The 25,009-nt window shown below is 40.2% G+C and overlaps 1 pseudogene; it reads left to right on the top strand.

Moving 5' to 3' along the window:
* LOC113605714 (zinc finger protein 665-like) overlaps window positions 1-17,255 on the top strand; it is a 49,043-nt pseudogene extending 31,788 nt beyond the window's left edge.
* Window positions 17,256-25,009: the final 7,754 nt, after the last annotated feature.

The following is a 25,009-nucleotide window of genomic DNA, read 5'->3' as shown; positions in this document are numbered from 1 at the left end:
CCCAGAGATGTTGAAATACGTTGATCAAAATGATCATTTAAAAAATCATCCAAAATATGTTGAGACAGCTGCTCTCATTTTAGTGAATGGTGTGTCTACATGTGTGTGCATTAGTGCATGGATGTGAAAGTCCATGGCTTTTATAAAATATCATTTTATAAATAAGTTTTATATTTTTTTAGCAGTTGAAATTACATGTTAATCCTCTTTTACACTATCCCATTAATAATTTAAATAGTAGCAAAAATGGTAACATTATGTGTAGACACGTATGTATTTATATATGACTTTTTATGCATTTGCACGTTGTTCACCTTGTACGTTTCAGGGTTTTTCAGGGAGCCCTCTGTCAGGGTACTTTTCATGCTGTACTTAACTGTTTGATTGTTTAGGTTTGATTAGGGGCCGACCACCCGAGTTCAGGTGCTCGCTGTGTCATTTCTTAGCTATTTGATCTGAGGCGAGTTTCTTAGAGTGTCTGTGACACAGTTTTCTCCTCTGTAAAGTGGGAACAGGTCTTTCTCTAATGAGCTATTATGTCGATAACAAGTTAATATATGTCAAGTCTCAAGCGTAATGCTTAGCACATAGGACGTGTTCACATGCGTTTCATCATTGTTCTTTGTTATCCTCATCACAATTTTAAGATCCTGATCTCTCGGTAAAGCCACTGTGGAGTCGCCTCTGAAGACACCACTCATGTCCTAGCTCATGTGCATACTGAATACCTTCAATGTGTGGAACGTAGTATCTGACACTCCTGTGTAGACAACCCGTGTTGCATTTTTACTTGTATATTTCGTGTATCATCCACAAAAACCAGTAATCCACACTGACTCGGAGGATATCGTAATCTTTTGTGGAAGCAAAGAAACTAAAATTTCAGGCATATAACTTGCTCAAAATGCCTTTACTCACATCTGTCAGAACGCAGTCTTCAACCCGGTTGATCCTCTCTCTTCTCCTTTTATGTGACGGTAAGAACTCTCCTCATGGCCCCTTGGTGAGATGTATCTTTTGTTTCAGGGACAGGTGACCTTTGAGGATGTGGCCATCACGTTCTCTCGGGAAGAGTGGGAATGCCTGGACCCTGCTCAGAGGGCCTTGTACAGGGACGTGATGTTGGAGACCTACGGAAACCTGCTCTCCCTGGGTGAGGATAACTTCCCTCTAGAAGTTGGGATCTGCCCTTGTGTATATTTGCATTTTCCCTTGTGTGCCTCTTGGGAGGCCCTGTTTTGCTTGACTGACCTGAAAGCCCCGTTGACTCAGACATGAAAAGCTTTATGATTCGACATCAGGAGTTTAAAATTGCTTTTCTTCAGGAATCTGCCCATTTCATGACATACTAGTTGTTCCAGAGCTTCAGTATTTACAAAGCCCAATGGCAAACCCTTAATATATCAAATTTCTTGTTTTCTACCCCTGTGCTTTTGATTCAGTAGTTCTAGGAAGAGAGCTAGATGTCTGCATATTATACTGTTCCCTGTGTATTCAGAAGGAGGCGGTGGATGGATTTGTGAAATGTTTCTCCAGACCCATGTGTAATGTCCTCACTCCTCAGCTGAACAAGGAACTGGGATTCTGGAAACACCACAGGACACCATGTTCCGTTCTTTTCATGAGTACGAATTTCTGTTTCTGTTGTGAATATTATCTCCATTTTGGAGCAAGGGAAAGAGCTCTGGGCTCTGCAGAGTGAAGTGAAAAATAGCAAAAAATCAAATGAATGGGAACGTATCAGAGGTGCCAACACAGGTCGGAGCTCAGAAGAGCAGAGAGGAAACCTCACCATTAATAGTGTTTGGGAAACTTTCCTTAAGTGGGAGAGTTCTATGGGAAAACAGAAGTTTATTTCTTGTGAACTCTCAGAGGAAATTTTTCTCCTCCCTCACTTACCACTCTGTCCTTCAACATGTAAAATGTGTCTTTTCACCCTTCAGGGGTGCTGCAGCTCCAAAACAGACAAAGGCAGCGTTTTTATCATGATCTACACCCCGTCATCTGGCTCCTGTGAACTCTTTGGCTCCTTGAGGAGCGTGGGACGGGATGTTTGAAAGGGGTCTCTTTTCCCCTTGGTCTCTCGTTCTGTTCTTGATTCCATCAGACGCTTAGTTCTTAGTCCATATGGATCAGAGCTGACACCTCCACAGTCCTAACCCCTGGACCTTTCCCAGTTCCATCTCCATTTGCTGTACTTAGGAGACCTAATCAAGAGATGAGAAAACACTGGCTGCTCTTCGATTCCACCTGTCACCCCAGAACCTGCATGGGGCTGTCTCAAGCCCTGCCTGCCTGTTCAAATCCCTCCACCCTTCCTCCTGTTCTTTTTTTTTTTTTTTAATTTATTTTGGCTGTGTTGGGTCTTCATTTCTGTGCGAGGGCTTTCTCTAGTTGTGGTGAGCGGGGGCCCCTCTTCATTGCGGTGTGTGGGCCTCTCACTGTTGCGGCCTCTCTTGTTGCGGAGCACAGGCTCCAGACGCGCAGGCTCAGTAGCTGTGGCTCACGGGCCCAGTTGCTCCGCGGCGTGTGGGATCTTCCCAGACCAGGGCTCGAACCCGTGTCCCCTGCATTGGCAGGCAGATTCTCAACCACTGCACCACCAGGGAAGCCCCTGTCCTATTTTTGTCACACAGCTTGGGGGTGTGTAACGGGAGGTGGGTTGGATCATCTGTGATTGTTACTTAGGAATACTGTAAAGACGGTGGACAGAGATATCTTTTTAATCCCCAGTCCTACATGAGGAGCATATGCCAGTCTTTCAGGCTCTTAGCTTGGCATCTGTGGATAGAGCACATGGTCCCTTCTCAAGATCCTACAATATCTGACCCCACATCTTGTATCTTCCTGCCTCTTGCACTACTCTATCTAGTTGGGTAATATAGACTCTTCCAGATTTCATATTCTCTTAAGTTTGCATGAATTTGCCCCTGAAACTTGCTTCTGAAATACACAGTCCTAGGGTCTGAAATTTTATCCTATTTTTTTGCCGTGATCATCCACCTTTAAGTAACGGACGATTTTTGGTGGATTCTCCTGTGGAGTGGGTTTCCTTGGTAACAAAATTCTTGATGGAGAATACTGTCACTCATATCTTGCGACGTTATCCTGCTACATAAGAAGCACCACTTGAAGCTACTCAGTAGAGTGGTCAGCATGTCCCAGGATACTGAGGTGGAAAGTATCAGGAGAGCCTGACTGATAAGTGTTTTCAGTAATCTTTCCAGTTTGGAGGAGTGTCATGAAAGCATCTCTCAAGGACACTGTGACAATGGTGTTCACATATGCGAATGACCATCCCCTTTGTGCCACAATAAATAACACACGAATTTCTGCTGGGAACATTTGTTATGAAGATCATATGCTCATATCTCTGAGGCTGTTGACTAAACTATTGTCCATACCACATTTTTTATCCTCTGTGTGTGCCATTGTTCATTCTACCTCAACACGTTATTTTGAAGCAATTTAGTGAGGGAACTTATGAAGCTGAATGATACTTTCAGTGAAGTACCGTAATTTGTTGTGTTTAAGCCGCTGCTACTCTTTGTGTTCTTTGTTTCATATTTGCAGTGTGTGGGAGGGGGGGATTAGGGAGTGGATATTGTTTTCTATATATTACAGTATTTCCTCCTTTAGAGTTGGGGGTATGGCTCAGCAGCTGTTTCCCTAAATCCTGCACTTAGTCCAGAATATTTTGAAAACATAGTCTCATTAATTCCTTCTACTTCTTTTCACCTGAGTACCAAATACTAAATTAAATTTATTACAATTTTTAAGTTGAGATTTTTAATATCTTGAGAATATATGTATTTTTTATTGTCACTCTTAATCCCAGGAATACCATTGGATTGCCTTGCCATAATTTGTTATGTAAAATTCATTGCTTTTTCTATTGTATGTTTTCAATTTTCTGTACATAATTTGTTGAATTTTATATAAATTTCACTGAGTTTTTATTTTGGGGCATGACTGTGATATTCTAATAATCATGCTCCCTGTCTAGGTTCATAATGTCCATGTTGATATAGTGAATTAATACTTACATATGCGTTGTGTTTTATAGAAAATTTAGCCCATTTCTTGCACTTTATGAACTTCTCCACTGTTGTTTCTGACACCTGTATTTCCTGCAAAACTTCTAACGTTCTGGAAACTCCATTCCTTTTCTTTTTTTAGTTTATTTTATATTGGAGTATAATTGATTTACAATGTTGTGTTAGTTTCTGGTGTACAGCAAAGTGATTCATTCATACACATATGTAATAGTTTGCATCTGCTAATCCCAAACTCCCAGTCCCTCTTCTGGAAATTGCATTCTTGAGTGAACACTAGAAGACCGTCTTGTTCCCCATTTTCCTTTCATTAGCTTCATATAAAGTGCACCTGGTCCCCGTTGTCCCTCCTACTGGTGCTGTGCTCTTGTCCTCCAGCTTATCTGCTGTGTGTGTTGGTCACCACCTCTGTGCACATGGGTCTCTTCCATCAGTCTCCACGCCACGGCCAGAAAATGTTTCTGCACGGAACTGCTGTTACTACAGCGCCCATTAATGCAAGTCCTCCCCCATGAGGGCCATTCAACTGTTGTCTCCATAAGGTTACTTCTGTTCTCCTGATGATATTTATGAAGTCTAATTGATTAATTTTAGACACATTGCATATTATTGATTGATTCGAAATAATTATGTGTCTACTAATACATGTTCTTTTTTTTATTGTGTCAAATAACTTTCATAATGTTTTACATCATTTGAGCTTAGAAGAGTTAACATATACCACGTTTTTCTTGTTGTTTGACTATAGATTCAGTTGATGACCATGAGTATTTAAACTCACTTGATTTCTCCCCATCATCCCCCCTCAGCAGCCCCTAGCAAACACCATTCTGCTTTCTGTTTCCATGAAGTTGACTGTGTTTGATAACCTCTCATAAGTGGACTCGTATTTTTTGTGACTGGCTTATTTCGTAACATCCTCAGGGTTCATCCATGTTGTAGCACATGCTGGGATCTGAGTCTTTCGTTGTTTTGCCTGAATAATCACCTTTTTGTGCATTCATCTGTCAGTGGACACTTGGGTTGCTTCCACCTCTTGGCTATTGTGAATAATGCCTCTGTGAACACGGGTATGCAAATATCTCTTCCAGATCCTGCTTTCAGTTTCTTTGTTACATATACAGGGAGATGAAATTGCTAGATCAAAGGTCTCTTAGTCGGTTTTGGCTCCTCTAACAAAGTCCCATAGACTGGGTGGCTTGTTAACAACAGAAATTTATTTCTCACCGTTCTGGAGGCTGGAAGTCTGAGATTTGGGTGCCAACACGGTTCAGTTCTGAGGAGGACCCTCTTCCCCATGTCTAGCACAGAGCTCCCCAAACTCCTGGAATTTCCTGAGTGATAACAGCAATGGGAGCATCTTTTGGTATAATATTAGGTGTCTTGTCCTCAGTTTCTAAAACTACTTCAGAGCCATGAAGGTAGAATGGGTGTCTTGTTATTCATAACAAACCCCCTTAAGTCACAGCTGAGTTTATGGTAATAAGGTGACTTTTGGAAATTCCCTCAATATGGGGGGCTGTCACCAGGGGAACCAGCCATGTGATTAGAAGGTTGGAACTTTCAGTCTCACCCCTGATTGGAGGGGTTGGGGAGAGGGGCTAGAAATTGAGTTTGCCTGCCAATAGCCACTGATTTAATCAGTCATGCCTGCGTAATGAAGCCTCCATGAAAACCCAGAAGGAGAGGGTTCTGAGAGGTTTCAGGTTGGTGAACACGTGGAGATTTGGGGAGAATGGTGGTCTGGGGGAAGGCGTGGAAACCCCGAACCCTTTCCCCATACCTTGCCCTATGCATCTCTTCCAGCTGGCTGTTCTTGAGTTACATCCTTTATAATAAACTGATGATCTAATAAGTAACATGTTTCTCTGAGTTCTATGAAACATTCTTAACAAATAAATCGTTGGAACCTCTGATCTGTAGGCTGCTGGTCAGAAGCCCTGGTGACATCCTGGACTTGAGATTGGCATCTAAAGTGTGAGGTGAAGGGGGCAGTTTTATAACACCAAGCCCTTAACCTGTCGGATATGACTATCTCCAGGTAGATAGTGTCACAACTGAGTTCAACTGTAGGACACCCAGCTGATGCCTGAACATTGCTTGTTGGTGTGGGGATCCACCCCTACCCCCATGATGGAATTGCTGATCAGACCCTTTTAGAATTCTTTCTATATTCCCAATATTAACCTATTATCAGATACATGATTTGCAAATATTCTTCCCATGCCGTAGATTGTCTTTTCACTCTACTGAGTGTGCTTTAATGCACAATACCTTGTAAATTTTGATGCAGTCCAGTTTATCCGTTTTTACTTCTGTTGCCTGTGCTTTTGATGTCATGTCTGATAGATCATTGCTGAATTCAATGTCATGAAGGTTTCCTCCTGTTTTCTGCTATGAGTCTTATACTTTTGGAGCTCATGTTTAGACGTATGTGGTGTAAGCCAGTGGTCCAGCTACATTCTTCTGCATGTGGATATTCAGTTTTCTCAACATCTTTTGTGGAATACACTATCATTCCCCCACTGACTGGTCTTGACACCCTTGTGGAACATCACTTGACCATATACACATTGTTTCTTTCTGACATTTATTTCTCTATTCTGTTCCACTGGTCTCTCTGTCCTTATGCCAGTACCACACTGTTTTTGATGAGTGTACCTTTGTGTTAAGTATTTTTTTATAAGTTTATTTATTTTATTTTTATCTATTTTTGGTTGTGTTGGGTCTTTGTTGCTGTGTGCGGGCTTTCTCTAGTTGCAGTGAGCAAGGGCTACTCTTCGTTGCAGTGTGCGGGCTTCTCATTGCAGTGGCTTCTCCCGTTGCAGAGCACGGGCTCTAGGGTGCATGGGCTTCAGTAGTTGTGGCGCACGGGCTTTGTTGCTTTGCGGCACGTGGGATCTTCTCAGACCAGGGCTCGAACCCGTGTCCCCTGCCTTGACAGGCAGATTCTTAACCACTGTGCCACCAGGGAACCCTGTGTTAAGTATTGAAATAAGGAAGTGGGAGACCTCCAACTTTATTCTCTTCAAGCTTGTTTTTGCTGTTCTTTGTCTCTTGAGATTTTATATGCATTTTAGGATGAAATTATCTATTTCTACAAGAAACACTTGGGATTTTTGCTAGGTATTTGCATTGAAGATGTTGATTGTTTTGGGTAATATTGACATCTTGACAATATTTTATTCCAGTCCATGAACTTGGAATATTTTTGCATTTATTTGTATCTTTCCTAATATTTTTCAGCAATGTTTTTAGTTTACAGTGTACAAATCTTCTTTGCTAAGGTTATGTGTGTTTTATTCTTTGATGTTATTGTCAGTGGAATTGTTTTCTCAATTTTCATTCAGATTGTTCATCGTTAATGTATAAAAACACACTTGATTTTTACATGTTGGTAATATATCTTGCAACTTTTCTGAATTCATTCATTAGTTCTAGCAGGATTTTTGCAGAATCTTCAGGTCTTTCTCCACAATTGATCATATCGGCTGGAAACAGATAATTTTCTTCCCTTTTTCTATCTGGATACCTTTTATTTCTTTTTCTTCCTATTCTGGCTAGGAGTTCTAGTAATTTTTTTTCAGTAATATGTTTTATACAGATAGTGAGAGCATGTATCGTTGTCTTGTTCGTGATCTTCCAGGAAAAGCTTTCAGTCTTTCAACATGGAGTATGATGTTTTGGCCATTTAATACATGTCCTTTCCTGTGTTGAGGTAGCTGTTTTGTATTCCACTTTACTGAGTGTTTTTTATCATGTTAACTTTTTTCAAATAGTTTTCCTGCATCAATTGAGATGATTGTGTAGCTTTTTTTTTATCCTTTTACTCTTTTAATGTGCAGGTTTACATGGAAAAGTTTTTATATGTTGAACCACCCTTGCATTCCAAAAATATATCCCCCTTGGTCGTGGTGTATAATTCTTTTAATGCGGTGTTGCATTTGGTTTACTATCGTTTTATTTGTGATTTTTGCATCAGTATTCATCAGAGGTATTGGTCTGTGGTTTTCTAGCAGTGTCTTTGTCTGTTTTAGTATTAGAGTAATTCTGTCCTCATAGAATGAGTTTGGAAGTATTTCCTCCACTTCATGTTTTTTTGCAAGTGTTTGAGGATTGGCATTCATTGTTTTTTTTTGTTTTTTTTGTTTTTTTTGCATTCATTGTTTTTAAATGTTGGGTAGAATTCTGCAGTGAAGCTATCTGGCTTTCCTTTGTTGAATGCTTTTTGATTAGTGATTCAGTCTCCTTACTAGGTATAGGTCTGTTCAGTTTTTGTATTTCTGAATTGTTCAGTCTTCAGAGGTTGTGTTGCTAAAAATTTAGCCATTTCTCCTTGGTTTACCACTCTTTATTTACACATAGAATTGCGTATACTATTCTCTTAGAATCCTTTCGATTTCTGTAGCATCAGTTGTAATCAGTTGTAATGTTCCCTCTTTCATTTCTGATTTTAGCTATGAGTCTTCTGATTTTTTCTTAATCTTGCTGAGTGTAAATTTTGTCTCTCAAAGAACCAACTTTTAGTTTTTGTGATTGTGTTCTTTAAATTTTCTAGTTCCTTTATCTCTAATCTTACTCTTATTTCTTTCCTTCTGTAGCTTTGGCTCTGTTTTGGTCTTTTGAGATCTTTTTTTTTTTCCCATCTTTTCTTCCTTTCTCTCTCTCTGCTTTTTTTTTTTTTTTGAAATACTTATTCACATGATAAGCCAGGATCTCTTTTGTGTACTCCTTTGTATTTTCTTTTTCCCCAGGTCTGTTGACAGATAATCAAACATAACATGGTGTAAATTTAAAGTGTACAGAGTGATGATTTGATATACATATAATATATTGCTAAATAATTACCACAGCTTAGTTAACACATACATCAATTCACATAATTACAGTTTTGTGTGTATGTGTGGTGAGAACATTTAACATCTACTGTCTTATCAAATTCAAGTATATAATTACAGTATTGTTAACAACAGTCACCATGCTGTGTATTAGATCCCCTGAACTTACTCGCCTTATAACTGAAACTGCCAATCCGCAGCCCCTGCAACCACTATTCTACTCTTTTTCTAATCATTTCGCTTTTGTTTTTGTTTTAAAATTCCACTACGTGTGATATAATTGAGGTCATACTGTATTTGTGTTTCTCTCCTGACTTACTTCACTTAGAATAATGCCCTGAAGGTCTGTCCATGCTGGTACAGGTAGCAGGATTTACTACTTAATTTTTTTATTGCTGAATAATATTCCATTGTGTGTGTACCATTTTAAAATTTATTTACATACCGTTGGACACTTAGGTTATTTCCATGTCTTGGCTATTGTAAATCATGCTGCAGCAGCATGGGGGGCAGATATCTGAGGTAGTGATTTCATTTCCTTTCAGTATGTATCCAGAAGTGGGATTGCTATATCCTATGGGAGTGAAACCATGCACCTCAGATTGGGACTTGAACCCACGTGCCAGGACTCGAACCCGGCCAAAACCCACAGTCTTCCAACTGAGATCACACACCTGGTTTCAGGACTTAATGAAGCTCAGCTTCTTGATGTCTCATGGCAGAAAGAATTCAGTGAGAGACAAAGTGATTGGTAAGAAGTGGATTTATTTAGAGAGAAACACACTCTGCAGACAGAGTGTGGGCCATCTCAGAAGGTGAGAAAAGGCACCAGGGTCTGGGGTGGTCAGTTTTTATAGTGGTGGGTAATTTCATAGGCTAATGAGTGGGAGGAGTATTCCAGCTATTTTAGGAAGAGGCGGGGATTTCCAGGAATTGGGCCACTGCCCACTTTTTGATCCTTATGGTCGGTGTTGGAACTGTCATGGCGCTTGTGGGTGTGTCATTTAGCTTGCTGATGTGAGCGTATACTGAGGCTCAAGGTCAAGTGGAAAAAGTTGACTTGTCAGTCATCTTGGATCCATTTGGTTCTAATCAGTTTATGTCATGTCCTCAGGCTTTGTCATTCTTTCAAAGGTTGTGCCCTGCCTCCTTCCCTCCTGTTTCATTCTTTTTTTGTTTGTTTTTTAATATTTTGAGAAACGCTCCATACTCTTTTCCATGGTGGCTGCACCAATTTACATTCCCACCAGCATTGCACTGGGTTCCCTTTTCAACACATCCTCACCTCCCCTTATTATCTCTTGACATTTTGATGATAGCCATTCTACCAGGTGTGAGATGATAGCTCACTGTGGTTTTGATTTGCATTTCCTCCTAAGGACGGAGCTGGAATTTGGGAAGCTTCCAGTTGCGGTTTTCTGTAGTTTTTATTCTCTATTTCATTTATCTCTGATCTACTTTTTTCTACTTCTGCTAGCTTTGGTCTTTTTTGTTCTTCTATATATATATATATATATTCCACCTATATATATATATATTATACTTATAGGTGGAATATATGTATATATTCCACCTATAAGTGAGATCATTCAGTATTCATCTTTTGGACACTTAGGTTGTTTCTATGTGTTGGCTGTAGTGAATACTGCTGTAATGAATATGGGAATGCAGGTATCTTTTTAAGACAGTGATCTTATTTTGTTCGATATATACCCAGCAGTGGAATTGCTGCATTATATGATAGCGGGGTGTTTTTTTTTTAATATTTTGAGGAAATTATATACGGTTTTCCATAGTGGCTGCAACAGTTTACATTCTTCCCAGCAGCGATCCCTTTTTTCCACGTTCTGCTCAACACTTGTTATCTCTTGTCTTTTTTGATGGTAACCCATCTGAGGGGTGTGAGGTGATATCTCACTGGGGTTTTGATTTGCATTTCCTCCTGAGGGCAGATCTGGGTTTTGGGAGGCTTTCTCGTGTTCATTCTCACAGCAGTGTGCTGGGGAGTGAGTGAGTCAAAGCCTAGCAAATCGTCATGATCTTTCGGACACTTTTTGGTTCAGTGTTTTGGGGGTAGTCATTTGTTTGAGTGCTGCAGCTTTATTACTGGTTTCCAGAGTTTTCCCAAAGGATTTTTTCCCCCTTTGGTTGTATATTGTTATTAACTGGGTGTCTCCATGGGGTAATCATTGCCTTGAGTTTGTTGGTCTTACCATCTTGCTGACATCACTCATGCCTTTTATATGGCGGAGATTGTGTTAAGAGATCCAGGATATGAGTTCAAGTAATTAGAGACCCCAGGAAAAGGGACACTATTATTTTTAATACCAAACAAAGAGTCTTAGATTTCTTTTTTAAAAGATTTTATATAAGTAGTGTTTTATTTAATAAAATTCTTTTTTTTAAAACAAAAACTAACATTATCACATCTTAAAATGCTCAGACCTTAGCAAACACCTCCTGCTATCTTGGTTTCTCCAGACAAACTCTCTGCCCACCCAGCCAGGAGATCATCATTTTGAAATCAAAATCCCCCTATTTTGCTGTACCACTGACAACATTTTATTGTACCTGCATGTGTGTGTACAGAGTAAACACATCCATCTCCTCTTGATGGCCATTTCCTTATTCTTCTCCCATTCTTGCACATATCCTGGAATATCATTGTGTGTTGAATACATGCCTGGAGATGGAACGCATGAGATACTCAGTTTAACAAATTTCACAGCATGTATTGCTATAGGTGTAAACCTGCTCTTCCATTTTTGCCCCATAGTCTGTATATAATTACATTAGTTAAAACTGGGACAGCACTGTGCTCCTTGCCAGTTCTTCTTTTCCTCCGAGCTCAGTATTTTAGTCACCCTCGTACGGTTGTAGACCCACAGACATGCAAACACAAGCTGTGCACCCACGTGTTTGCTACTCCCTGCCCTCCACTCTTGCCCTTCCTCAGACCTGACCTTTCTCACCAGGTATCTTGACTTGGATGGAATACACTGTTATTTCCTAGAGTTATTAAGTCTGTACTCTGGAACTCCCCGATTTCCACAACACTCCTTTACCCCCCCACCCTACCCCTGCACTACTCACACTGTAAAAAATGACCCCTATTTATCCACTGAACAACTTTCTCCAGACAGGACCTGAATCAGAATGCACAGGGCTGAGGACTCAAAAGCAAATTCCAGGAGGAGTGGCCGAGTCACACTGTTACAGTGACACAGCTGAGTTCTTATATCTCCCTTGAAGTATTTCTTTCTAAGCTCCTGGTATTCATTGTAATATTCTGTAATCTGTACTGCCTGAGTGGCCAGTCATGCTTAGGAACATGTCTGATTCTGTAGGTACAGGTTCAAATCTTGCTTCTCTCACTTTCTGTGTAGATTTGTGTTATGTACATAAACCCTGTGAATCTGCTGTCCTTATTTTAAAAATAGTGGTGTTTTACCTCAAGCCTTAAAACAAATTAGTGGTTTTTTGGTTTTTGGTTTTTTTTATTAGGTTGTGTGGGGTCTTAGTTGCAGCAGGCGGGCTCCTTAGTTGCAGCTCGCCAGCTCCTTAGTTGTGGCATGTGAACTCTTTGTTGCAGCATGCATGTGGGATCTAGTTCCCTGACCAGGGGTTGAACCCAGGCCCCCTGCACTGGGAGCGTGAAGTCTTATCCACTGAGCCACCAGGGAAGTCCCCAAATTAGTGTTTTTAGATGGCTTAGAATATTGTATGTTTTACAGTAAAGACTCAAAAGTTACTTTTCTGTAACAAGGTATGTCAACTTTCTGTCATATTTATTATGAGATATCCCTTTGTCTGCAATGCACCTTGTATGTTTTTATTTTGCAGTATATTCTCAACAATGTTGTCTCTGACCTTAATTAGTAAATTTTCAAAGCACATTACTCTGTATCACATACAATTTGGTGCCAGTGAACAGGATAATTAAAGGGCACTGCATAGAGAGGGAATTCCTCTATTAATTGACTGATATAACTGCAGTCATGAAATCATAACTGTGACTCCTGACTTCTTTCTCCAGCTCTTCTTTATAATGTTATGTATTTTCCTGACATGATATTGCATGAGTAGGTGATTTCAACATAACTCCCAGTTCTCATATTGTGTGCTCCTTCTAGAATAGAAGTCCTTTCTTTATTCTAAAGGGGGAATGTTAAGAGTTCCACAGAGTAGGGCTTCCCTGGTGGCGCAGTGGCTGAGAGTCCGCCTGCCGATGCAGGGGACGCAGGTTCATGCCCCAGTCCTGGGGGATCCCACGTGCCGCGGAGCGGCTGGGCCCGTGAGCCATGGCCACTGGGCCTGCGCATCCAGAGCCTGTGCTCCGCAACGGGAGAGGCCACAACAGTGAGGGGCCCGAGTACTGCAAAAAAAAAAAAAAAGAGTTCCACAGAGTAAAATTTTCTATAATATGGTGACTTATTATTTATGCTGGCTTTATCATGATTTACTAGAATATTTATCAATTTATATTGTGATTTATAGATGATGTTTTTTCAGCCTGTATTATGCAATATATCTGACACGCACCACTTATTAATGCTGTAAAATGCCTATTCTCAATGGGGACATGTGGATTTATAATGTGTATTAAGATAAATATTTTGTTTTCTTATAAATTGTTTTATTGACTTATTTTCTCAATGCTGCAATGGTTTTGTGATTCTAAACGGCGAGTTATTTAGATTATTCATTAGATAAGCTTGTTTTGGATTATTTACCATTACAGTACATTGTCTGTTAGTACTTATTTATGTACAATAATTATGCATAAAATATATATTATGGTTTTTTCTCCTCAGTTATGAGACAGCAGTATGTTTACTGCCAACAGGTATGTGATCTTTGTGGTCATGGTGGAAAATACCTTTCTTTGAGAGCTACGTTTCCACAATGTGAGTGTTTTTGTCATAGGGTGTTTGACTAGGCTACCCTAAAATTAATTTGAATTACATGTGATTATTCTTTCATTAATAAAGGATCCTATTTCTTCAGTGTGTCAAAAATTCTGAAGATCATGGTTGGGAAGTTTTATAACTCTGTTCAGGATAAGTATTACCTTTGGCGTCATATCACGTTTTCAACATGAAACATTTATTTACGATCTGTAATTAATAGGATACCTATGTTTCTTTGTATCTTGTAGCTGTCTCTCATATACATGTGATCAAGAAATTAAAACCAAAAGCGAACAGTGACACAGGAGAAGTATTCCAAACAGTGATGTTGGGAAGACATGAAAGCCATGAAATCAGAGATTTTTACTTCAGGGAGATCCAGGAAGACATGCATGTGTTTGAGTGTCAGTGGAGAGATGATGAAAGAAATTACAAAGGAATGCCTATAACCCATAGTGAAAATCTCACTGACAGAAAAAATCAACATGGTGGAAGGGATACTGGAAACAAACTTATTGAAAATAAGCTTACATTAAGCTTTCGGGATGAACTGCATATATTTAAAAGTGAAGAGAAATTTGATCAATTTAATCAGGCTGACAAGAGTATCAACAGTAGTACCTCATTTTTACCACTTCAGACAATTTCTTCTATTGTCCAAACCAACATTTCTAGTACATATAAGAGTGACTTTATGCATCCTTCAGTACTGACACAAGACCAGAAAGCATACAAGGAAAAACCTTACAAATGTAATGAGTGCGGCAAAACCTTTCCTTATGGCTCAAACCTCAGTAGACATCAGTTAATCCACACAGGAGAGAAACCATATAATTGTGATGTATGTGGTAAGGTGTTTAGTCGAAATTCGCACCTTGCGTGTCATCAGAGAATTCATACTGGAGAGAGACCTTACACATGTAAAGAGTGTGGCAAAGCCTTTAATCAGCGCTCAAACCTCACTCGACATCAGGTCATCCATACAAGAGAGAAGGCATATGAATGTGACGTGTGTGGCAAGGTCTTCAGTCGAAAATCAATCCTTGGAAGTCATCAGACGGTGCATTTTGGAGAGAAATCTTACACATGTAATGAGTGTGGCAAAGCCTTTAGGAAGCATTCAAGCCTTACTCAGCATAAGAGGATCCACACTGGAGAGAAGCCTTACCTATGTGTTGAGTGTGGAAAGGCCTTTAGGAAGCATTCAAATCTTACGCAACATAAGACAATCCACACTGGAGAGAAACCTTACAGATGTAATGAGTGTGGCAAAGCCTTCAGTGTGCACTCAGCCCTGAGGAACCATCGGATAATCCACACAGGAGAGAAACCATACAAATGTGATGTGTGTGGCAAGGTCTTTAGTCGCAATTCAGTCCTTGCAAGTCATCAGAGGCTGCACACTGGGGAGAAGCCTTACAAGTGTCAAGAGTGTGGGAGGTCATTCATTCAACGTTCACTCCTTTGGATTCATGAGAAAATTCACACTGGCGAGAAACCTTACAAATGTAATGAGTGCGGCAAAGCCTTTCCCGTGCGGTCAATCCTCACCCAGCACATGAGAATCCATACTGGAGAGAAACCTTATATATGTGTTGAGTGCGGCAAAGCCTTTACAAAACATTCAAATCTTACTCAGCATAAGACAATCCATACTGGAGAGAAACCGTACAAATGTGAGGAGTGTGGCAGAGCTTTTACCCAAATTTCAAGTCTTAGTAGGCACCAGAGAAGGCACACCGGGAAGGAGACCAGTAAATGTAGTGTGTGTGTCAAGGCTTCGATGCAGCGTTCCCAGCTTTGGGGTCACGAGAGAACTCACGCTGGAGAACTCCAGTGCAACTTATGTGGCAAGGCTTTCACCCAGCACTCAAACCTTGCGGCACATCAGAGGATTCATAGAGGAGAAAGACCTTATAAATGTAATAAATGCGATAAGGCTTTTGTCCAGAATTCACAGCTTTGGCGTCACAAGAGAACTCATATTGGAGAGAAATCTCATAAATGTAATGAGTGTGGCAAAGCCTTTACAGATAGCTCACATCTTAATCGACATAAGATAATACACACTGGTGAGAAGCCTTACGAGTGTCATGAGTGTGGCAGAGCATTTACCCAATTTACAAACCTCGCTAGGCATCAGAAAATACATACGGAAAAGAAACATCATAAAGCTGATACGCGTGGCAGTGCTTTTATTAAAAGCTGAAGCTTTGGGGATCATTGGAGAATTCATAGTAGAAAGAATATAAGGATTGAGATAAAACTTATGCAGGTGGTCAAGCCTTAAGATCAGAGACTCCATCAAGGAGAGAAATCATATAAAACCTTAAGTATGTGGCAAAGCTTGCAACCAGGCTTGTGGAACATAACAGAATTCTTACCAGAGAGAAACCTTCCAAACGTAATGACAGTGACCAGCTTTGTCAGAAATGTGGACCTTTGTGGTCATGAATGAATTCACATAAGATAGAAGCTGTACAAGTGTGTCAAGGCCTTTAAGCAGTGACCTCAGGATCCACCACAAAGAATTCATACCGGAAAGAAACATTACGAATGTAACAAAGGTGATAAAGTGTTCAACCAGCGCTGTCAATCGACTTACACATAAGAGAATTTATACTGGGGGAACTAAATCTGCCAGTGGAGAAAGGACATCTGTGGGAAAGTTTAATTATCTTCAGTTTGTGAAATTTTTTTATTTAGTTATTTGAGGTTTCTTGAAAAGGCTGCATTACTGTTGATGACCTGCAACCTGAAGTTAGAAACCTGTTGCTGTCATAGTTTCATTACATGCTTTTCATTTGTCACCATGATGGTCTCAGGAAAGGGATCAGTAAGATGAAAGGACCTACTTCTTGGGAATTCCCTGGCGGTCCAGTGGTTAGGACTCCGCACTCCCGCTGCCAGGGACCCAGGTTCAGTCCCTGGTCAGGGAACTAAGATCCCACAAGCTGCGCTGCACGGCCCAAAAAAAAAAAAAAAAAAAAAAAATAGGACCTACTTCTTTAGGTGGGGTTTATTCATATCCGTGTAACCTAGAAAAACTAGGACACAATTTTAAGATACAATATGATATAAATTTGAGAGCCTGGGGAGTGACAGAATAGATGAACACTAATAATACATTATTTGGCTGTTTGGGTTGAATGGCATATATAACAATCTCTTTCCATGTTCGACTCAAACAACTTACAGTTTTGAAAATGTATGTTCATAATTTGCATTTAGCTATTCACTCCGTGGTGTATCCTAGATTATTTCTGTGCCTATAATAAAAATACAGTGAAATTTCAGATTCTCACACCCTAACACCTGCCTCCCAACATTCATGGGTATACACGATATGATTATAGTTTTGCCTGCCTTTTTGTGCATGGAGGCCAAAATTAGACCCATGGATTGCACCTTTACATGAAGTGAAAATAGAAATATAGTAAGGATGCGAAAAATATAAGAAAATAGAAGAAATTTCAGAAGTAAAGAAATATAACAGCCTATTTTTTGTAATTGGAGCACTCAGGGAAATAATTTGAAAGGATCGGTGTTCATGAGTTTCCTTTTTTTTTTTTTTTTTTTTGTGGTACACAGGCCTCTCACTGTTGTGGCCTCTCCCGTTGCGGAGCACAGGCTCAGCGGCCATGGCTCACAGGCCCAGCCGCTCCGTGGCATGTGGGATCTTCCCTGAACGGGGCACGAACCCGTGTCCTCTGCATCGGCAGGCGGACTCTCAACCACTGTGCCACCAGGGAAGCCCCATAATAGCCATTTTGAAAGGCTATAAAAATCTATTTGAAGTTACAGTAATAAGTAATATGTTTCATAGTTTCTAAGCTGTAGTAACATTCCATTTTGTTAGTCATATTTATCGTCTTTTTAAAATACTGTTTAGCCCAATTTGTATATTTAATTTGTATTTCCTTTTTATGGATTCAGTGAAGAATCTGGAGGATGCATAAATCAAAGTTATTTTCAGTTTTGTGTGGTATGAAAGTGTACGTAGAGCAATGACAGGTACAAAGCATGTGTTATATTAAACACAAAGAGGCCTCTCCCGTTTTACATTTAGGTTGAGAGAATTGAAATGATACGAGATAATGAACCAAAGTCTCAGAATGTGGAAGCAGGAGACTTGTTGCTAATGTGCAGGTGCATCACTGGAATTTTTGGAAACTCGCTATGTTGATTTTATCTCGCAGTGTATCTCTTCAGTTCCTCCCCGTCTTGCCCTTATTCCTGTCATCGTCTTTTCCTTCCATTAGTACAATGGAAACTGGAACTCATGTCCCCAGCACCTTGTAGGCCGTGGTTAGTATGATAGAGCAGATCTCTTTCCTGAGTTTGCTATGGAGATACTAGATTGTGTTTGTTTTGTTGAGGTGTAATTTGCATATGATAAAATTCACAATTTTTAAGTGCACAGTATGGTAGGACTTGTATATGTACAATGTCCAGCCACAGTATTTTCATCATTCATCACTCCCCTTTAAAAAAACAAACAAACCTGCACACATTAGCAGTTATTCCATATTCCATCCCCAGCCACAAGGAAACATTAAGTTACCTTCTGTCTGAATGTGGCTCTTTGGGGCATTTCATATAAATTAAGTCATATAACGTGGCCTTATTTCTCCCTTCTTTCAGTTAGTTTACTCTCTACAAGCGTCATCCATATTGTAACATTTATTAGTGCCTCATAACTTTTTATTGCTGTGTAGTAATATCCACAGTTTGATTACCCAGTCGTCACTCATTGGAGGGGTTCTTTACACATTTTGGCTGTTAAGAAAAATGATTCTATGGACATCTTTTACAAGAAGTCTTTGTGGATATGTGTTTTCCCTTCTCTCAGGTATATTTGTATAAGAGGAAGCTCTGATTGTGATATTGTAATTTATGACATATAGATTTGGTCATTCAGATGAGTAATGCATTACTTCCACTCACACTCTATTTGGTGAAACTGTTCTCACGGTCTTGCCTAGCTGCACAGTGGCTGAGAAATTAGGGGAACGCATAGCTCTTGATGTGGAGCAATTAAAAGAGTGAAGAAAGTCATTATGTTGGTGTAATTACCATGCAACTATATGTGGAAATTAAAATGAATAAAAGTGAAAAATATAATTGAGAAGTATAATGTAAGAATTATTTCATGTCTTTCAGAACAAACATAACTTTAAAATAACATTTTAAGTGCACCCTCAATTGAGTATGTTTACCATTTCCAGGGAAATCCTGTTGACATCTCTGCTGCTTCATGGGAAATATTTATTGTAGCTTTCCCAATTCTGAACATCACTGAGTTATGATATAACAGTTATATTTCCATTAAGTTGTAGTCCAATATGAAAATACATTTAGAGATGACATTAAACTATAACTATTCTAAACTAGAATCAGAATATCTGCATTAAAACTTGAAGAATTATTATTTTATTTTATTTTTTAATTTATTGTTGGCTGCGTTGGGTCTTCGTTGTGCGCGGGCTTTCTCTAGTTGTGCTGAGTGGGGTCTACTCTTCGTTGTGGTGTGCGGGCTTCTCATTGCGGTGGCTTCTCTTGTTGCGGAGCACAGGCTCTAGGCGCTCAGGCTTCAGTAGTTGTGGCACACGGGCTCAGTAGTTGTGGTTCGCAGGCTCTAGAGCGCAGACTCAGTAGTTGTGGCGCACGGACTTAGTTGCTCCGTGGCATATGGGATCTTCCCGGACCAGGGCTCGAATCTGTGTCCCCTGCATTGGCAGGCAGGTTCTTAACCACTGCGCAACCAGGGGAGTCCCTGAAGAATTATTTTAGTTTGTTTAGATTGAGATGAAGCTGAAAGGAAATAAATCTGTAATTTAGACAACACTGAGTCCTCTAATAACTTTTGCCTCATTTGGAACACCTCGTAGACTGGCCATGAGTTGCATGGACTATTATACTCTCAGGCCTTAGAACAAAGTCAGTTGATATATCTCTTCCTGTTAGGCGAGAATGATAAACCTCCTACTTGTTTGATTCACTGTTTTCTAGGCAGTCGGTCACTTACAAAAACAAAAACACAAACCTGTTCTACGTGACAAATAAGATTATTATTTTGTTTTGGGAGTAGAATGGAGCATTGGAGAGGGAATCCTGAAATTAATATTTGGTGGTTTGGAAAAATTTCATGAAAACATTACTTCCCTGATGAGTTAGATCCGTTTAGCACATGTTGCCTAAAATTCACAATGTGTGAACAAAACGCAGCGTGACCGTTTACGACAGGTGCTTAGTACACTACGTCGGAAAGTTATGGAAGTGAGGAATTCAGTGTCACAAATATATTTTACTTGACCGTTTGACCTACTAATCTGTGATTGTACCCATTACAGAAACTTTCTTCTTTGCACTGATAAAATGCATTCATTCATTCTATCAGTAAGAAGTGATTCTGGGACTTCCCTGGCAGTCCAGTGGTTAAGACTCCACGCTTCAAACGCAGGGGCTGCGGGTTTGATCCGTGCTCGGGGGACTAGTATCCCACATGCCGTGCAGCACAGCCAAAAGAATTATTTTTTTTAATTTTTTAAATAAAATAATAATGTGACAGAAAGAGAGCATCATCCCCTTTGGAAAAAAAGAAAAAGATGATTCTAATCACTGATGACATAGCAGGAAACAAAATGCCCTAGCTTCCAGTAGCTTATATTCCATAAGGGTAATTCAGCAATAAGGTACGATGTTTAAAAGTACAATGAAAGGGTTTCCCTGGTGGCGCAGTGGTTGAGAGTCCGCCTGCCGATGCAGGGGACGCGGATTCGTGCCTCGGTCCGGGAAGATCCCACATGCCACAGAGCGGCTGGGCCCGTGAGCCGTGGCCGCTGAGCCTGCGCGTCCGGATCCTGTGCTCCTCAATGGGAGAGACCACAACAGTGAGAGGCCCGCGTACCGCCAAAAAAAAAAAAAGTAGAATGAAGGTGTACATGTATAATAATAGAGTGACAGGGTGTCCTAATATAAACAATGTGTTCTGGAAATGCCCAGATGAGAAGGGGAAATAAATTATTGGATTGAGAGAAGAGGAGGTCATTGGTGACTCTGGTAAAGAAAGTATCAGTGGATGGTGGATGTGAAAGCTTGATTGGGTGGGGTTCACGGGAGAACTAGAGGCAAGAATTGAAGACAAAGAACATAAACAAGTTTGTAGTATATTGTGCTCTGAAATGGAGCATAGAGAAAAGGTACTTAGTAGTGGGAAAATGTAGTTAATTAAGAATGCTTTGTTTTAAAGATGGTAGAGTGCATAAAAAGGTTTCGGCGTGTGTGTGTGTTGGTCCTTGTGTGTAAGATGGGCAACACCACCATTTGTGTATGCTGATGAAAATAACCCCCTAAAAGTCAAATACATGATGCAGTGGAGGAAGGATGCCATGCGGTCCTGACACAGAGTGAAGTTGGCAACAAGGGCACAATCGCAGGGTCAGCCGCAGCCAGGAGCAGGGACAGACTCTTCACAGTCGGTACTGAGGAGACAACACAGGCCCTGAGGCAGATGGGTGAGCCAGTTAGAGGAGATCTCTTCCCTTCGCTCCAGGGGCTCAATGAAGAAACAGGGCCTTTGAGGGAAAAGATGGGAGAGGATGAATTGGACCTATGAGGGCCTGTAAAGGAAGGGCATGGAGCAGACACACAGGGAATGTGAGGGAACAGAGCCAGGAATCTGAAGTGAGACCAGTCAATCTGGGGGTGTGCTTTCTCCAGCTGTGATGAGCCACACGGGGACAGCACAGAGGAGGCACAGCTGGATGTGATGGGGATGCCAGGGAGGGCAAGGAAGTAGAGGGTCACAGGAGAATGAGTGCACACGTCCTTTGCTTTGGGGCATCTGACTTGCACGGCTGTAAGTAAGTGACAGGGTGTGCTTGTTTCCATTATGGAAAAACAACCTGGATAAGGTGGGGGAGTGTATCCCACTGGCTTATCATTTTACCCCTGATGCAGACAAAACAAGCCTGGACTATAGTACATACTCCGTATGTAGTCAGCAAATTAATGAGAAGAACACAGAATGAAACTCGTACACCCTCCGGCATGGTCTTCACTTTGGGGGACAGATGTGTGCAGGGATCCTTTGCCCTGGAAAGAGTGAGGAAGGAGCTGACCAGGAACAGCAGAAATGGGTCTAGCCGAGGGTCCTCCATCCAGACAATGCCCCTTACCCTCAACAAGTGCAAAGGGCAAGTGTAAGCTCAACCGGGACCGCAGTGACCTCAACCAAGGGGTAGCTGCCTCAGGCTGAGCAAGACCCATTTCGGAAATTAAAGAGCCTAAAATCAGCAGAAAAAGGAGAGGCCTCCCGGCTGCCTAGACCCCTCGATGGAGAAGAGTTCTTGGTTGTTTGCAATGACGTTGGCTTAAATATTCACAGCCTCGAATGCTGACTTGATTGGGTTTGTTGAGATTGTGTAAACCAACAGTAGAAGGTAGAACAGCAGGAAGCTGGTGTCTGAACCGAACAGTAGAGGGGAAGCTGGAAGACTTGAGGGAGGAAACGTAGGCAAGGGGCAGACAAACCGCTTTGTTCCTCAAGTCTCCTACTTGTGAAAGTATCACCATTACTATTCTAGAGAAGACAGTGGAAAAATATGCATAGAACCAATGTGTGTTTGTCAGAAAGACAAGCTGCTTTCCTAAATGGGCCCTCATTAGCTTACTGCATTCTATTCTACTAATTCCTGAACACCATTAAATATTGTTGAGGGTGGAAATGAAGTTATCAGACCTCAGGTGATCTAGTTTTACTTTCTCTAGTGTTCATATTAAAGAGAATATACCTCCCTACTAAATATCCATAGAAATAATGCAAAATCCATTATTCTTTAGGTCAAAATAATCCCAATGTCATCTGGAGACTATATTTTACAAGCTTCGTTATCCATACCTGAACATTCAGAAATAGAAAACAAAGAGCTAAAATGCCTTCCAATTTTAAAATAAAAAATAAACTTTCCAGGTACTTTCAGAATGAATGTATAATGAATTTGAAATTACATTATATTTAGGTATTATTGATATGTATATGATGAAGTGAACAAGTTTATCTCAAGTGTGGAATAGAATAACAATTATATTAAAAATGCAATTTGATGAATTAAAGATCATATTTTAAAGGCAAGACAAGAAAAATACCTGCTCGATATTAAAGATCAACTTTTATTCTTCTGGTACTAGCTACATAACTCCTTAAAAGATAACATTCCTTTCTCACTCCTGTAAGGGGTCATGGTGACTCACCACCTGTGTTATACATGCAGACATCTGTAGTGAACTTTATGTACAATGTCAATCTATTATTTCCCTTAAAGATAACAATTGGTTCAAAAACTAGGCAGAAGATCAAAAGACATTTCTTCAAAGAAGACATACAAATGTCCAATCGGCACATGAAAAGATGCTCAACATCACTAATCATTAGAGAAATGCAAATCAAAACTACAATGAGGTATCACCTCACACTTGTCAGAATGGCCATCATCAAAAAGTCTACATATAATAAATGAGGGAGAGGGTGTGGAGAAAATGGAACCTTCCTACACTGTTAGTGGGAATATAAGTTGCGGCAGCCACTATGGAGAGAACAGTATGGAAGTTACTTTAAAAACTCAAAATAGAGTTACCATATGATCCTGCAATTCTGCTCCTGTGCACGTAGCTGAAGAAAACTCTAATTCAAAAAGATACATGCACCCTAATGTTCATAGCAGCACTATTTACAATAGCCAAGACATGGAAGCAACCTGAGTGTCCATCAACAGATGAATAGATTAAGAAATGGTATATATACACAATGGTATATTACTTGGCCATAAAAAAGAATGAAATAGTGCCATTTGCAGCAACATGGATAGATCTAGAGATTATCATGTTAAGTGAAGTCAGACACAGAAAGACGAATATCATATGATATCACTTATATGTGGAATCTAAAAAAATTGATATAAATGAACTTATTTACAACAGAAATAGACTCACAGACATAGAAAACAAACTTATGGTTACCACAGGGGAAAGGGGGGGGTGGGGGAATAAATTAGGAGTTTGGGATTAATATATACACACTACTATATGTAATATAGATAAACAACAAGGACCTACTGCATAGCACAGGGAAGTATATTCAGTATCTTGTAATAACCTATAATGAAAAAGAATCTGAAAAAAGTATATATTATATATATACTTTAGGATATATATAATATATAAATATTATATGTGTGAATCACATATAACACTTATAATCACATATAACATATAACACATATAATCACATATAACACTGAATCACTTTGTTGTACACCTGAAACTAACAACATTGTAAATTAACTATACTTCAATTTTTAAAAGTGGTTAAAAAAAAGAGATAACAATTGGTGCAGAACAGACTGGGTCTGACAACCTTCGGAGATAATGGGTCACACCTAGTGGAAGTTCGTAACTTAAATACTTACTTAGGACCTTATTAATGATAATAGCTATACTACTTGTATTCTGCCTATTTTACAAGATTATTGTTTCTTGTATTACCAAATGTGTGACCGAGCCTCCAATAAAAATAATAGTGACTATGTGACTTGAAACAGTTGACCAAATATAGTCCTATAAGATCAATGATTGTAATAGTGTAACTCTAGATGTGGGAAGAAGCAACAAGAGGGAACCTGGACCATAACAGACTGGTAAGATAGGCGGTCCAGAGGCTTTTGTCTACTGTTAACAGGGCTTAGTCCAGTTACAGCACATCAAGGAGCCCATCCACGAAATCCTCACCTGACCTGGGAATGAGCATTCTTAGCACCGTGGGACAAATTGGTCACGAAATGCCTCCCAAAACTTGGTTGAAATTAAGACCGAAAGGGAAGGGGTTGTAAAATGGAGAATGTTGCTCACCATCCAGTTCTACAAGAAACAAGACATTAGCCACCGCAGTCACTGAACTACAGCCACCCTGACAGGAATTCAGGGCGAAGATCAGCATGAGGCACTCTCTTCTCTGCTCCGGGAAAACTGGCAGAACTGGCCCACAGATTGATATTTTTAGGAGACAATTTTATGAACCCAGTTTCTTGCATCTTCCCATAGTTAAAAAAGCACTGGGGCTTCCCTGGTGGCGCAGTGGTTGAGAGTCCGCCTGCCGATGCAGGGGACACAGGTTCGTGCCCCGGTCCGGGAAGATCCCACATGCCGC

The sequence above is a fragment of the Aethalodelphis obliquidens genome, unplaced genomic scaffold (genome assembly GCF_003676395.1).
Source record: "Aethalodelphis obliquidens isolate GAN/ISIS:26980383/991018 unplaced genomic scaffold, ASM367639v1 scaffold43, whole genome shotgun sequence".
Lineage (NCBI taxonomy): Eukaryota > Metazoa > Chordata > Mammalia > Artiodactyla > Delphinidae > Aethalodelphis > Aethalodelphis obliquidens.
This window is presented reverse-complemented; position numbering and strand designations above follow the sequence as displayed.